Source organism: Bos taurus, chromosome 6 (assembly GCF_002263795.3).
Source record: "Bos taurus isolate L1 Dominette 01449 registration number 42190680 breed Hereford chromosome 6, ARS-UCD2.0, whole genome shotgun sequence".
In the NCBI taxonomy this organism is placed as follows: Eukaryota; Metazoa; Chordata; class Mammalia; order Artiodactyla; family Bovidae; genus Bos; species Bos taurus.
In genome coordinates, this window is record NC_037333.1 from 63,029,152 (window position 1) to 63,041,587 (window position 12,436).

The window sequence follows — 12,436 nt, forward strand, 5'->3', positions numbered from 1 at the left end:
GCCTCTTTTAAGGACCTTTGTGATTACACTGGGCCCACTCGGACAATCCGGGATAGCCACCCCGTTTCAAAATCCTTAACTTGATCAGGGGAGCCCTCATGAAAGAACTTGTGCACTTCTAAAAGAGGACCAAAAGAAAAAAAAAAAAAAAAAGAGGACCAAAAGGGCAATCTTGTTCCTTTCACCATGCGAGGACAGGGCTCACACACACACAGTCTATGAACCAGGAAGTAGGTTCTCACCAGACTTTCAATCTGTCTGTGGCTTGATCTTGCACCTCCCAGGCACCAGAACTGTGAGAAATAAATTTGTTTATTCCATTTATATTTCTGTATATTTCTGTTTATATCGTAGGCCACTCAGCCTACCATACTTTGTTATAGCAGCGCAAATTGACTAAGACACTTGTACATCAATGCAAGTGCACCTAACATTATTAAACTGTACATTTAATGGTTAAGGCAGTGAATTTTATGTTATGTGTATTTTACTACAATTAAAAACTTAAAAACAATAAACATATGTTCAGATCTTCAGAATCAAAACAAATGGCATAGTTTGTATTACTGTTAAACTGATTCAATGTACCATCATGACAGCAGTCCACATGATTCCACACAAGTTCAAGGTTGCCAAAAATAACACAGTGGTGGCATTCAGCAAATAAATCTTCCTGAGCCTGATGCTAAAGCCAGGCAGCAGGTGTAGACTGAATTTCAAGGCCTATGCCAAATCTCAGTACAAGCTGAAATGAAGACTCTTACAGAGTCTTGCCAACTATGAAAACCTCAGAAACTTTGGCAGACAGTCTGAGAACAAGCTTTTGGTCAAGCAACCCTAATTGCCTTTCTTCAACACACATAGATCTTACTATTTAGACTAGTACTCATTCCAATAATCACAGAATCAGACCTATAGGTTTATACTGTCCCTAAAACTAAAATAAGCCTCTTCTTTATTTGAAGTTGGTGCTGAGAAAGGACATTAAGGTTTACAGAGGAGAGTTCCTCCTCTGAGTGGGTATATGGTGTGGCCCTATTCTATTGCAGCAGTATTACAGAAGCCTTCTACACTGATGTACATTCTTCTGCAAAATAAGGCTTTATATATATACATATATATATTGCCTTATTTTACATATATATATAAGATATTTATTGACCATATCTTTTGAATTCTAAAAAAAAAATCACAAGTTGAGCCGAGTCAGGTCAAATCTTAGTTAAATATTTTGGGTGTACTTGGAAAGGACTCTGAATTGCTCCAATCCACCTTGATTTTCCCTGCCAGTATTCATTTATTATCCAAAGGTTAGAGGCTGATTCACTCATACAAAGTAACATTAAAAAAAAAAAAAAAAGATGCTTACTAAATACTTTTCATCAAGCTGCTGATGAGAAACTTCTGGTGCTAAGAATAGTCAGGTGAGATAATCCCAAATGGTAAATACAACTTCCTCTCTGGGCTAAATGAGGAAAAGTATAAAATGGTGAGATTTGGCTTTCAGGCAGAGAATGGTCTCAATTCATCATAATTTCTTCTTTGAACACTGCAATATAAAGTTTATTATAAATTATAGCTCCATACAGCTGAAAAACATCTATTTTTACTAAACACCAAAAATATCACCAAATGATATTCATGAGATAAACCTAAATATATCAAATTGTCAGAACAGATAAGGACAAAGAAGCACTTTTCCTCCCAGCCTACAAAGCAAGAATACTGATCACTGCTAAGTCATAGTTGGGAAAAGTGCTAACACTGAATTTCAATTCCTGCTGGAAATATTTATGTCACACAATGTGGGAAAGATGCAATATTGTGACAATACAAAGTTGTACTCCTTCCATATTTAAGCATTGATTGTAGTGAGCACAGTTCTGTGACCTTTAATGAGAATGGTATTTTTAGGAGCATATAATAGCAAACTATAGCTTTGCTGGTTTGTCAAAAGGAGGATCAGGTTTTAGAAAAGGAGGTAAGGTAGGGACGAAAATAAAGGTTGTACTATTTTCCTAAAGTTATAAAGAAAGTTCAAAGAAGAATACAGATTTGGTCTTGCAAATAACATATTCCTTATAAATTAGTGTCAAAAAATTCTAAAATCACAAGTTATTCACATACCAGTGGGCTAAAAGTATGTAATTAAACAAAATTTAGGAAATTAATATTCCAATATTTTAGTAAATATACTCTCTTTTTAAAACAGAGAAGCTACTGATGGTCACTCTGAAAAAATAAATGTATAAAAGGCCAATTTAAAAATCAGTCATATGGGATTTCCCTGGTGGTCCAGGTGTTAAGTTCCCATGCTTCCACTTCAGGGGGCACAATTCAATCCCTGGTCTGGGAAATAAGATCCCACTTGCCACATGGTGCCCCCCCTCAAAAAAAATTCAGTGATAAAATTCAAATAAACATTCTTAGAAAAGTACTATGTATGAACAATGGAGTGTCTGGATGGTAACTGGCAGAATATTAAAGTGTCTTATGAATTATTAATATAAAAGTAAGTGGTATTTAGTATGCCAGTGTTAATTATATTTATAGTTCTCCACTTATTTTGAATTTGATAATCAATGTAACATGGGTGTGGTCAATGAGAATTTAGAGTTCAAGAGAATACATTTCCTGACCATTGAGTATGTTTAGTTTATTGTCACTACTTTACTTCCTCTTGTCATTAAAAAGTATCAAAATTAATATTTATTTCAAAATATGGAGCATTCACTCTAAAATATAATTACAAGTAGAAAAAGCAAATTAATCAGAAGAAAAAATAGCATCTACTGATTGTCCAATAGCATGGCAAGGACTAAGAATTTTCACAGGCATTGTCTCAGTTGAAGATATGTGTTACTATGCTCTTCAATGCAGGCAAAGAAACAGAGGGTCAGGAAGATCACATAATGAGACCAAACTTCCAATTCATAGAAGTAGAATTTGAATACTCATCTTCTTTGAGCTTTCAAATTCTGTAATCCCAATGTAAAAATCATAATGTGTCCCAAAGAAAATGTAAACTCAGAAAGGAAAAGATAAATCTTGTCTTTTTTTAAGTACTCCAAGAGAAAGCCAATATTTGTGCATTATGCATTCCCATATTATGGTTTTAATGTCACAAAAACACATAATGTAGTCATTATTATTCCTATTTTAAATTTAAATCCTCAAGATTAAATCCTGGTTTCAAACTCAACTCTCTCTGGCAATGTAAAATCACCCGGAGTTCAATCAGATAACTTAGAGTACACACTTTTATGTGTTGCATGCATGGTATAGACAGATGAAGCATTCCCTCTAGGAGCTTTTGATTACAACTCCAAACTAAGCCAAAGTCTCAAAAACAAAAAAACCTTAATTGGAGTCAGTGAAGGAATAGATACTGCAGCAATTAAGTGTTTACCTGAAAATAGTGGAAAATCTTGCAGTGACAAACATTTTCTCATATTAACAAGGTATTTAGATTCCAACACAGGCCTTGATTCAATGACTCAGCCATGTTAGGACTCAACTGTGTGGTTACCTAGACTTTTCCCTCTTTCATAGTCCTTAATGTTCTCAAGATGGCTGCACAGCTTTCAGTCATCAGAGCTATGCTTACAGCAAGAATGAGGAGAAAGGAGTAATGTCTTCTGGTTTTCCCTTTTGTAATGAGAAAACAAAACTTTCTTGGGCACATTCCTAGCAGAGGTCCTCCAACATCTAGTAACTAGAAAGAAATGTGCAAGCTTTCCAACTCTACCAGCAATAAATATGGGGATTGAGAGTGCTCCACGTTCCAGACTCTATAGAAAAGACAGGAAGAAGAGTAGGCAGAGGGAGAGGGGCATTGAGTCTTCCAACTACAGTGTTTGCCTCAAGAACTACATGCCCGCTCAGTCACCAGTCATGTCAAACTCTTTGCAACCCTTTGGACTGCAGCCCACCAGGCTCCTCTGTCCATGGGATTTTTTCAGGCAAGAATACTGGAATGGGTTGCCGTTTCCTCCTCCAGGGGATCTTCCTGACCCAAGGATCAAACCCACATCTCCTGTGTCTCCTGTACAGCAGACAGATTCTTTACCGCTGAGCCAGAGGGTAAGGAGGAGAGGAATAAATTGGAAGACTGGGATTGACATACTATTATATAAAAGAGATAACTAGTGAGGATCTCAGAGAAGGCAATGGCACCCCACTCCAGTACTCTTGCCTGGAAAATCCCATGGATGGAGGGGCCTGGTAGGCTGCAGTCCATGGGGTCACTAATCGGACACGACTGAGCGACTTCACTTTCACTTTCATGCATTGGAGAAGGAAATGGCAACCCACTCCAGTATTCTTGCTTGGAGAATTCCAGGGATGGTGGAGCCTGGTGGGCTGCCATCTATGGGGTCGCACAGAGTCAGACACAACTAAAGTGACTTAGCAGCAGCAGCAGCAATAAGGATCTACTGTCAACACAGGAGTTTCCCAGGTGGCTCTAGTGGTAAAGAACCCACCCACCTGCCAATGCAGGAGACAAAAGAGATCTGGATTTGATCCTTGGGTCAGGAAGATCCCCTGGAGGAGGGCATGGCAAGCCTCTCCAGTATTGCCTGGAGAATCCCCATGGACAGATGAGACTGGTGGGCTACAGCCCTTAGGGTTGCAAAGGGTCAGAGACAACAGAAGCTGCTTAGCATGCACATACATATAACACAGAGAACTCTACTCAATACTCTGTAATGGCCTGTACAGGACAAGAATCCAAAAAGAGTGGATATATATATATGTACAACTGATTCACTTTGTTGTATATCTGAGACTAACACAACACTGTAAACCACCTATGTGCCTGTGTGCTCAGTTGCTCAGTCATGTCCAACTCTTTGCGACTCCTTTGACTGTAGCCCACCAGGCTCCTCTGTCCATGGAATTTTACGGACAAGAATACTGGAGTGGTTTGCCATTTCCTCCTCTAAGAGATCTTCCCAGCCCAAGGAAAGAACCCTTGTCTCCTGTGTCTCCTGCATTGACAAGCAGATTCTTTACCACTGCATCACCTGGGATACTCCAATAAAAATTTTAAAAAGAAAAGAAAGGAACCAATTCAGCTGATGTAGCCCATTTTACCCTTTGTCCTCTTTTTACTTACAGACTGAAATGCAAATCTGGTGGCTGAATTCTAGCTAACTTAAGAAGTAACATATCCTAAGAAGAGAGTTTGAGAAAGCTTGGAGGGGTCTGAATTACAGGGACACAATAGGGCTTTCGTTACATTCCTATACTGCTTCCATCTAGATCCTTTCACATGAATAAAAAATAACCGTTTCATTTGTTCAAGCCATAGTTTTCAGGGTCTGTTAGCCAGATTGTGAACCGGTATCAATTGGAAATAAGATACAGTATAACACATCTAAATCAATCAGTTTACATAAAAATGAGGATCACAAAAATATTAAGAATCAATAGTCCCTTTCATAGATCACATGCCAGTTAGTGAAACCATTTTTATTAACTTATGAATGTCTTCACCATAAGTAGCAAGTCTAAGCACATTTCTCTGATATTTATATATACATTTAATATATATACATATATTTATTCACATTGATATATATGTACACATAAAGTGTGTGTTTGTGTGTGTAGTGCATACACTCACTCACACATATATAATTAAGCATAATATATATACACAGAATATAACAATTAGTTGGTAAATAGAAGTATGTTCATTCAATTCTTAGATAAAGAGATGACCAGAATTTCATCTGCATAATATTGGTAATATATTTTCTGGGAGGTTACATTTGCATAACTTTTCTATTATTATTCTTGAATGTTTCTTTATTGCTTATCTATCTTTAAATAATGAGCTTATGTCTTTTTCTGAAAAATAATGAAATCATTCTTTAGAAGTCATTTAGGATGTATTGTTGATAATGTGGTAAAACTAAAAACACACTGGTAAATATTTTTACTATGTGAGAAAACACTATAAGAATTTTGGACTGTTGTTTCTAGCATAATTCTTTGAAATTATGGTATCTAACACACAGGAACTAAAAAACCTCTTGATGAAAGTGAAAGAGGAGAGTGAACAAGTTGGCTTAAAGCTCAACATTCAGAAAACGAAGATCATGGCATCCAGTCCCATCACTTCATGGGAAATAGATGGGGGAACAGTGGAAACAGTGGCAGACTTCATTTTTTTGGCTTCAAAATCACTGCAGATGCTGACTGCAGCCACGAAATTAAAAGACGCTTACTCCTTGGAAGGAAAGTTATGACCAACCTAGACAGCATATTCAAAAACAGAGACATTACTTTGCCAACAAAGGTCCATCTAGTCAAGGCTATGGTTTTTCCAGTGGTCATGTATGGATGTGAGAGTTGGACTATGAAGAAAGCTGAGTGCCCAAGAATTGATGCTTTTGAACTGTGGTGTTGGAGAAGACTCTTGAGAGTCCCTTGGACTGCAAGGAGATCCAACCAGTCCGTCCTAAAGGAAATCAGCCCTGGATGTTCTTTGGAAGAAATGATGCTAAAATGGAAACTCCAGTACTTTGGCCACCTGATGCGAAGAGTTGACTCACTGGAAAAGACTCTGATGCTGGGAGGAATTGGGGTTGGAGGAGAAGGGGACGACAGAGGATGAGATGGCTGGATGGCATCACCGACTCGATGGATGTGGGTTTGGGTGAACTCCGGGAGTTGGTGAGGGACAGGCAGGCCTGGCGTGCTGCGATTCATGGGGTCACAAAGAGTCGATCACAACTGAGCGACTGAACTGAACACATAGGATTAATTTATTTGTGATTACAAATCAGTTGTAGCATAATGAATTATAGTTAAAACTATATTTAAAACAAGAAACTAAATTTTCTTTTGCTTAGGTGTATTTTTTTTTATTATGAAGGATTCATTTTACAGCCTGTTCCTATAGGAATATCATTGATAGAAAATTGAAATATTTATTTTTGTGGTCAAACAATAAAATTTGGAAATGTATTTTATTTCATTTTACAAGACAGTCATAAGAAAATCTTTAAAATAATATATGTCAGGTAAAAAGCTAGAATATATATAGTTTCTATGCCTTTAGAGGTCAAAGTCTTTTACCTGTTTTACTTATTGTCTAAAAGATATTCGTTGGAAGTAAGTTTAAAAAATCAACTATTACAGTCCCTTAAATCAGACGTACAAAAAACGGTGCCCAGTCATTGGAGTTAATGTGTCCTCTTTAACACTTGCTACTTTCAGTGCTGAAAGGACAAGATTCTCTATGTCACTTCTCACCAGAAATAAACGCAATCCCGAAGTACAAACATAAAAGATGAAGTACAAAGAGAGGTGACTTATTCTAGGTCACACAATGATAACTGATTCATTCATCAAGCATCCATTGTGCATTGACTATTTTCTAGCTCTTGAGGACACAAAGCTGATGAAGGGAATATTTGAAGATATTTTGCTTGATGGCCATCATAGCAGTCTTTCAACTCTATCATCTTAGATCATTTATGTGTATCACAGAATTAAAGATCCAGAACAACCTCTAGAGGACATCAAGTACAAACTTATTTTACAGCTGATTTCACTGGGCAGCAAGAAAGAAGACCTATTCTGTACAAGGTAGTCATTTAAAATTACACATGGAAAAAGAGCCAAGCATGTGATGAGCAAGGTATAGCATTTACTAGACACACGTTGAGGAAGGAGTATGTGTGGTTCCTGGAATCAAAGAAGGCCAGAGTCACTGGAATAAGAGCAATATTATTTGAGGCCAGAAAGGAAACCAGGACCAGAACAGGCAGATTCCTGGGGTCTATGGTTGGGAGATTAGATTTAATTTTAAATCAACAAACAAATGAGAGAAGATATTTGATAATAAAACCTTCAAGAATGACTTCATACATTTGGCACACTGGAGAAAGAAAAAGAACCAGCAAGTTTGGGTACAATGAAGATAACCAAGATAGGACTTTGTCACAGGAGCCAAGAGAGTTCTGCCAAACAGTACAGGTACAACATGGAGGTTATTCTATTTGTCCATTAGATGAGAACAGCTTCAATAAAATACTAAAAAGTCAGAAGTCAGACTGTGGGGGAGTGAAAAATAACAAATGATTAGTAAGGGAATTCAGACAACTGAATTTTGCAAGTGAAGGGTAAAAGAGAAATGTCAGTGAAGACAGACCCCTACATGGAAAATTTGTTGGAATGTGGAGATTTTATTAATAGTTTCAATACTAGTAGAGGTGAAAGAGCCAATGAAACACGGAAAGACTGAGGATATGAGCAAGATCATAGAGTAGGCAGAAGGGGGTAGGATCTGAATCAGAGATGAGAGAGTTAATCTGGGCAAAGGGTCAAGGAAAGGAAAGTGAAGTCACTCAGTCGCATCCAACTCTTTTCGACCCCATGGACTGCAGCCTACCAGGCTCCTCCGTCCATGGGATTTTCCAGGCAAGGGTAATGCAGTGGGTTGCCATATCCTTCTCCAGGGGAATCTTCCCAACCCAGGGAACGAACCCAGGTCTCCCACATTGCAGGCAGATGCTTTACCATCTGATACACCAGGGAGAAGGAAAGAAGAGACCAATGGCTATTCTTATTGGATTAGAAAAAGCTAGTGTAATCCACAAATGATGATCCTCCAGCAGGATAAAGGGTGTCTAATAAAGTAACAGTGAGTGTATGGCTTGAGGACTTGAGGAAAAAGTAACATATTCTGTTATATAACAAAAGATGGGGAAAAAAGGCAATCAAGTCACAGCAAGGGTCTCATTAAAGTTGGATAGCATTAATCACACAACAGAAGAAAAAAGTCCAAATATAAGTAGAAGTATCTCCCTCCAACTGAAATGGAAATAAATTTGTTACTGACCATCTACTCTAGATGGCATTGAAAGTAATTATATTATTTTTAGATGAGCCAACTCATCACATTTTCAGGTGGCCTCTGAAACTACTTTGAATTTCCCACTATCATTCTTTAATTTAGCATTTTTTCTGTGATAAAACAGATCTCACAATACAGACTAATTTATTAATGCCAATTTTAATGCTCACAGTACATTTTTTAACTGCATACCTGACATTTCAATTGCCTTCTCTGTTCAAGTAAACCTGTATTATTTTATTACAAAAAGCAAACAGGCTCAAATTCCTTGGTCATGTTTAGTTTCTGAAAATAAGTCTCTGTAAAATTCCTTCAAATACTAAAATAATGGCCTGTATTCCCTACTCCATAGCAAATGTTGAGCATCTGAAACATAAAATTTCATCTACTTTTCCACTGCTTCAACGAGATAGTGATGTCAAGTCAGAATCATGATATTTCTGTCCCCTACTTCCCACCTTCTCTAGAATACTGTTACTAAGCTCAGACAGGAGAGAAGAGAAAAAAACAGACATCAAAAAGCAGCCCTTTTAGCCTACATGTACCCTTCTTGCTTCAGCGATGCTCCCCTCTGGGGCTAGGGTCACTAGCACTTAAAGGGAACAGAACCAGCTCAGACCCAACCCTCACTTTCTCTGCCCCAGCAATTTAGTATCTGACCCCACACCCGGAACAGTGACACCCCATGAGCAGAGGGGAAGCCCTGCCTCCAACCTGTCTCCAACTCTAGCCCCTCCATTTTCAGCCCTGCCTTCTACCAAAGTAATAACTGCTAGCACACCATAAGGAGAGAAGTGACTTGCATCCACATCAAATCTGGCTCTCCAATCAAAAGCTATGAGCACACATGTTCCATATATGGATACTCACACATAAGGATACCCCTTCAAGACTGTAGTAGGTAACCATTTCACCTAAATTCATAAAGACAAAGAAAGTTAACTAAAATGAGAAGGCGGAAGAACTTGAAAAAGCCTCAAATGAAAGTGCAAGGAAAACCCCCCAAAAATAATGAAATAGAAATAAATAATTTATCAGAAAAATAATTAAAAACATTAGTGAATAAGAATGCCAATTGAATCAGAGAAAAGAATAGATGAACACAGTGAGTGAGAATTTTAACAAGGGAATATATGAAAAAGACCCAATCAGAAATGATTCAATAACAGACACAGAAAGCACACCAGAAGGAATGAAAAGCAGACCAAGAACTGTTAAACAATTTCAACATGGTGGCAGGATACAGTATTAACATATAGAAATCCCCAGCATTTCTGTAGACTAATAGTGAAATAAAAGAAAATGAAAGCAAAACAATCCTGTTTGCTGCTGCTGCTGCTGCTAAGTCGCTTCAGTCGTGTCCAACTCTGTGCAACCCCGTAGACGGCAGCCCACTAGGCTCCTCTGTCCCTGGGATTCTCCAGGCAAGAATACTGGAGTGGGTTGCCATTTCCTTCTCCAATGCATGAAAGTGAAAAGTGAAAGTGAAGTCGCTCAGTCGTGTCCGACTCGTAGCGACCCCATGGACTGCAGCCTACCAGGCTCCTCCATCCATGGGATTTTCCAGGCAAGAGTACTGGAGTGGGGTGCCATTGCCTTCTCCAAAACAATCCTGTTTAAAATCGTATTAAAAAATACTTAGGAATAAACTTAAACAAGGAGTGAAAGACCTAGTCTCTGAAAACTATAAAATTGAAGATGATAAAAAGAAATGGAAAGATGTCCCATGTTCTTGGATTGGAGTAATTAAGACTGTTAAAATGTTCATACTATCCAATATTTTTCACAGAACAAGAATAATCCTAAAATGTATATGAAATCATTAAAAACATCCAAATTGCTAAAACAATCTTAAGGAAAAACAAACTTGCTGCTACTGCTGCTACTGCTAAGTCGCTTCAGTCGCGTCGGACTCTGTGCGACCCCATAGACGGCAGCCCACCAGGCTCCCCCGTCCCTGGGATTCTCCAGGCAAGAACACTGGAGTGGGTTGCCATTTCCTTCTCCAGTGCATGAAAGTGAAAAGTGAAAGTGAAGTCACTCAGTCGTGGGTATCATATTGCCTGACTGTAGACTATACTACAAAGCTATGGTAATAAAACAGAATAGTACTGGCACAAAATGATACACATAGGTGAAGGGAATAAAATAGAGAGCACAGAAACAAACCCATGTACTTATGGTCAGTTAATCTATGACAAAGGAGACAAGAATATACAATGGAGGAAAGACAGTCTTTAATAAGTGGTGCTGAGAAAACTGGACAACTACATGTTAAAGAATGGGATTAGAACATTTCCTTCACAACAGGTACAAAAATAAACTCAAAATTGTTAAAGATCTAAAGTAAGACCTAAAACCATACAACTTCTAGATGAGAAAAGAGGCAGAATATTCTTTGATATAAATCATAGAAATATTCTTGGCTCTGTCTCCTAGGACAAAAGAAATAAAAGCAAAGATAAATAAATGGGACCTAATTAAAAGCCTTTGCCCTTAAAAGCTTTTACACAGCAAAGGAAACCATCAAAAATGAAAGGACAACCTATGGAATGGGAGAAATATTTGCAAATACATTTAATATCTAAACTTTATAAACAGCTCATACAACTCAACATTTAAAAAAACAAATAAACTGATTAAAAATTGGACAGGGCCTTGAACAGACATTTTTCCAAAGAAGACATGCAGATGGCTAATAGGCACATGAAGAGATACTCAACATTGGTAATTATTAGAGAAAGACAAATCAGTATCACAATGAGATATCATCTCACACTTGTTAAAATGGTTATCATCAAAAAGTCCACAAATAACAAACATTGGTGAGGATATGCAGAAAAGGGAACCCTAATACCCTGTTGATAGGATTGTAAATTAGGGCAGTCACTACAGAAAACACTATGGAGGGTCCTTTAAAAATTAAAAATAGAACTAGCATATGACCCAGAAATTCTACTGCTGGGTATACTTACAGAAAGAACAAAAATACTAATTCTAAAAGATACATGCACCCCAAAATTCACAGCAGCACTATTTACATACAGAAGGAACCCATCAGACAAATGGATTTAAAAACATTCTATATGGCTAATGGAATATTAAAAAAGAATGTAATTCTGCCATTTGTAACAATGTGAATGGATCCTGAAAATACTATGTTTAGTGAAATAAGTCAGAGAATGGAAATACTGTATGATATCACTTATATACAATCTGAAAAACAAAACAAATAAATGTACATAGCAAAATAGAAACAGACTCACAGATAAAGAAAACAAACTAGTGGATGGCAAACAAATTAGTGGATACAAGGGTAGGGGATCAGGAGATAGAAACTCCCACATATAAAATAGATAAGAAACAAGTATATATTGTACAGCACAGGGAATTATACCCATTGTTTTGTAATAACATTAAATGGAGTATAACCTATAAAAATACTGAATCAGTATGCTGTACACCTGAAACTAAAATAACATTGTACATCAACTATAATTCAAAATACAAGAAAGAAAAAGGCAGTTCTTTTCTAGCACCTTCAATTCTAAAAGCCAAATCAGT

General features: G+C 37.4%; 1 protein-coding gene and 1 long non-coding RNA gene across 2 annotated transcripts in view; both read right to left on the minus strand.

The window, feature by feature from the left end:
* Positions 1–12,436, minus strand: part of KCTD8 (potassium channel tetramerization domain containing 8) — a 262,947-nt gene that overhangs the window by 194,499 nt on the left and 56,012 nt on the right.
* The window catches only part of LOC132345512 (uncharacterized), a 174,869-nt gene that overhangs the window by 108,187 nt on the left and 54,246 nt on the right, over positions 1–12,436 (minus strand). The window contains exon 1 of the long non-coding RNA XR_009494888.1: positions 1–12,436. This exon is cut by the window's left edge and continues 43,656 nt beyond it; it is cut by the window's right edge and continues 54,246 nt beyond it. This is a non-coding gene — a long non-coding RNA (uncharacterized lncRNA).